Source organism: Antrostomus carolinensis, unplaced genomic scaffold (assembly GCF_000700745.2).
Source record: "Antrostomus carolinensis isolate BGI_N321 unplaced genomic scaffold, ASM70074v2 scaffold28238, whole genome shotgun sequence".
In the NCBI taxonomy this organism is placed as follows: domain Eukaryota; kingdom Metazoa; phylum Chordata; class Aves; order Caprimulgiformes; family Caprimulgidae; genus Antrostomus; species Antrostomus carolinensis.
Genome location: NW_010335439.1, coordinates 19,888 through 24,714, shown reverse-complemented (window position 1 = coordinate 24,714; position 4,827 = coordinate 19,888).

The window sequence follows — 4,827 nt, the reverse complement described above, 5'->3', positions numbered from 1 at the left end:
TGCTAAGGAAGAAATTCCCCACCATAAATTGAGGTCACTAGAGGGGGATGTTAACCTGGAACTAAGAGGATTGAGGCGCTCTCATTAAATCTGGTTGTTACAATAGGATTTGTGCCTACTGGCCTTTGCCAAAACCCTAATTCCTCGCTGTTGTTGAGCAAGGAACTGGGTTCTTTTGATTCACTTGACCATCACCATCTGCTCCAGATGCAGTTGCTTTTAATTTAGCATCTATATAATTTCTGATGGACATTTTCTGGTGAAAGTCACTACTGCATGTCAATGCAAGGTGATACCAGAAATTTTCCAGCACATCTTCAAATTTTATTTTCCTAACTTGGTAAAGTCGCAGCAGGTTCTGTCTTAACATACAGTCATACCTGAGATTACACAGTCCTCACTAAGTTAGATTTTCCTCCACAGCAGCAATAAAGCCTTGGCACCAGCATGTATTTTCAGAGATACATGCATGCTGAAGTAACTGAGGAGTAGTTAGTGGCACACTCTTATTTGTGGTAGCTTCTGCAGGGCCTGCATGTCAATGTGCAACGGGGCATTGCCTTGTTTACTTAATGTGACAAAGAATATAATGGCACCAAGCTGTGTATTTCCTTCACAGAGTCCTAGTGAGTGTTTGGATACAGTAGATTTAATATTATTTAAAATCCCAGTATTGATGATTTTTGCATCTGCTGTTGATTTTTGGCAGAGAGTTGTAAACAAATTCCTTGCCTGAATTGCTTATAGGCAAATACTGCATGCTTTAATGAGAGTTCTTAATCTAACTTGTCACCCTGTTTACATCAAACAGTTTCTTCCTGGCCCTTTATCTAATTTTCTTCATCTCTAATGTTCTTTTCCTTCTCATTCTCTTCACAATCCCTTTATCTTTTCTTCAAGGATGTGCAACTCAAAAGTGTTTATTTTGACAATATTACTCAGTGATCTCACCACAGATGAATAATGCCTTCGGTGCACATCCAGTCATGCTGCTACCAGAGAGGCCTTATCAGAGGGGTGAATTTGGCCCTTTGGCTTTTCAGTAGAGTAAATTAACACATTAAAAGGTAGCAGATAAAAAGCTTGCCTAAAATATAATCAGAATTTTTCTCAGTAAACATTTGGTAACCAGAGTTTCAAAACCATTGGTTGCAAATCAATGAGCAGAACTGTCCACAAGCCTGGAGGCAGACTGTTAGACAGACTGCCTTTGTAGTGCTGCCTTATTTCTCCTTTTTCAAAAGGTTCAAAGTGATTTTGTGAGCTGAAATGTGTTGGTCCCTGAAAATAGAGTTTATTTTTTAGAAGCTAGACATCACTCCACTACTTTTGTAGGATAATATATGGCATATAAAACAGTAATGTCATGGCCATTGTTAAAAATTCTGATGCTAAGATGTCTGTGCGAATGGTTTTGTAATAATTACTGGGCAAATCTCTCACTATCCACATTGCCTTACAATAGTGCTGGAGTTCCCAGCTGGCTGTCCTCATGAGGCACTAGAACTGAAGGAGCTTCAGTGAAAAGGACTCTGATAAAACCTGGTAGATGCACGATCAAAAAATGTTATGGTGGAGTCAGATGACACCACTGAGTTTTATCAGTCATGGTGAACCAATGCCATCAACGTGAACTTTCTGGTGTTGTGCTCCCTTTTGATGAACAAAAGGAAGGACTTTCAACAAGCAGAGACATCAGTGAGGTCTCTAGAAGTACTAAGCATTAGACCTGCTTTTCTACCCATAAAACTCTTACCCCTACCTGCGTGCTGCCCATTAAAAAAGAAGGAAATCACTCCCAGTTCTTGTATCTTAGCTTTTTACAAATATTGTTATTAGTTTATTAGTGATTTCACATAAGGATAAACCAAGGACTGGATGTCACACAGCAAAGGAGTTCTTGCCCTGAAGACATGATGACTTTAGACCAGCATCAGAATATTTTGTCTTTGATTATTTTAGTAGGATAAGGCAGGGGGTTGCCTTGTGGTTTTGGCAAAGAGAGTTTCTCCTGATGGGTGGCAGGTGTCAGAGGGGAGACTTTGGGGCTGATCCTCTGGCATTCTAACTAGTTCCCCCACGCTATCCTGTTGCTCTCCTAAAACATCATTTGCAAGATTTTTCCTGATTTTGGAGCACGTGCTCACCAATAAAATACCTTTGCTTGGCAAGTAAGGACAGCACATGTGATAAAACAGCAGTCACCTTCATTGGAACTATGGACTGATGACTCTCGGATTTCTGAAAAAGGCCTCATTTTGATTACTAGAAGAAAGTAGTTTTGTACAAATAAATTTTGCACTAGGATTAATCTAACTGTAGATGCAGGCTTCTCTTGTATGTGCTACTTAATGAAAATGGGTTTCTGTTGTTCTTTGTGTAACTTCCAGGGTTCTCCTCTGTAAGTGTTTGAAATTAATTATGTATTTTCCAGTTCTTTCTGTTGCTCACCAAGAAACTAAGAAAAGGATTTGCGCAACCATCTCAATGTTTTGGTATTTTGCTATGAACTATAGCTCAGTAGCTGATACTCACAAATGCCTGTATAATGAATGAAAATGCATTAAAACTTATTTTATATGTTGCATTTTATTTAACTGCCTAGAAATTTTATATTCCTCTTTTTCAGTAAGGGTATGTTTATCCACGTATCACTGAGAAGGCTTGAAATAACTGGCTTTCTTGAAACTGTTTAATGAAACCAATACACTGGTTTGCTAAATAGCTTTGGGAAGAGGACACAGTTCAGAAAAATGATGCTTATTTTTTTTGAGGAAAAAAAAAAGACCTTTCCATTCACTTTATAATTGGATTAGTCAGTAACACTGAAAGCTTATCATGGTTTTATTTAAGCTTACAATGGCAGTTTGAAAATTACTCTGACAAAAGCTTGCTAGCACGTGACCTCGAATGAAGTCCTACTTGGAAGTCAGAACCTAGCATGTACCAGTGAATACTCCTGCATCTGCTCGGTGCTTAGGTACCGCTTGCGTGGAAAAAAAGTCCTGAAGAGTCACAAATCTGTATTAAATCAGCCTAATCTTTTAAGCTGTCCAACAGCTGTTAGAACACAGGGCTGGGGATCAGGTCACCTGGCTCTTAATCCCAGCTGACTGTATGACTTTGTGCAAATCTTGTAACCTCTTTGTGCCTCATTTCCAATGAGTTGAATGGAAATAATAGTTTTCGGACCTGCCTATGTCCTCGCTCTGCTGAGGCTTCTTAGGAGTGTTTTGAGGGTGGTGGATGGCAGGTGGTGTTGGTGTGCTAAGTGCCCTATTTAATTCTCACTGAAGGAACTGCAGTAATGTATGAGCAGTTTTCTGCCACCTGTATAGAAACTGAATAGCTTACCAGTCCCTTAGGATAAAGTCTTGGCACTGTTGAATTCTATGGAAATCTTGTCAGTTATTTTAGTGAGGCTGGAGTTTTTTACCTTGTGTCGTTTTTGGTCACTAAATGTGCAGAAAAACCAGTAAGGACAAACCATCTGGTACACTTTTCCATCTCAGTGATGTGTTGTTGGTTGTGTTTTAGTTTGTATCTTCAGTTGTTTTAAAACTATTATTCTTGAACATGTTGCAGGAGCTCAGTTAATGCAACTGCCTATTTATGCTTTTATGTAGCAAACTGAGACTCTTGGCGATTGTGCTGTAAATTGCCTTTTTGTACTGTTGTGGCTTTTTGGGGTTTTGGTTTTGTTTTTTTTCTTGGATGTGACTCACTACTCACAACTGTTACTGCAGGCTTTGACTCGGTCGTGCACATCTGATTTAAAAACAACGAGTCTCATGATTTATGACTACCTTTATACTCACATGGGATGTTTACAATGCAGTCTGTTTCTCACATTTGACCCTGTATCTGTGGCTTCTTACTGAGGTTATCCCAGTTGGCACAAGGGCATTAGAAGTATCTGTAATTTATAAAGTGAATTCTTTCAAAGTAACAGAATTTATAAACATTTTTATAGTTTTTAACATTAAAATCTAGCTGATTGCAATGCTTACAGGTTGACTGAAATTACAAGGAAATTATTTGTTCAAGATTTTCTTTCCTTAAGCTTGTCTTGAAGTTTGAGCTCTCATTTAAGCTGTAAGCTCCTGATGCTGTAGCTCCATCTGTGCAAGCAGAATAAGTTTGGCCTATGCAGGCGGCCAGACTTTGGCTGCAGGAATCTGCCAGTGCGGTCAGGACACAGTGATGATGGGATTTCCACAGTCCTAACAAGAGCACACTTCCTAATTCTCTACGCACTCTTGAATATCACCTAAGAAATCATGCACCTTTCCTATGCTGACTTACCAAAGAACAGCAGGAAGATTTTCACTCCCTTTGATTTTTATTTATTTATTTTTTTTTTTAAGCTATGCTCACTGTCTAGGCAAGTGAAATTTTATCAGACTTTTCATCTTGATGTCTTGGAAAATTATGTCATGAGATTGGCTCTTTTGCCAGTGCAGAAAATCTCACAAGTGCACAAAACCAGGGTATGTTTTGTGACAGTGGGCTGCTTCGTGCTATGAAGTTCAGTGTTTGTGAGCTCTGGCACCTTGTAACAGGAGGTTTTCAGTCCCGACTGGGGACACCAGATGACAACCCAATTATTACCATCCTGTTCTCTTCCTTAGGGACAATTCCTGTCCTCAGTGGCTAGAAGTGGAACTATATTGATCCTGATGTGTCTTTAAACATTATGGTATTTTTAGCTATTTTAAAAATGTTTTCAAAGATGTAGTTTGAGCTCAAAGAAAATAGTCTTTGAAGTAGCTATAGGTGGTACCAAGTTGATTTGGTTGGGAGGCAGCTGCCTTTTCCAGCAATTTT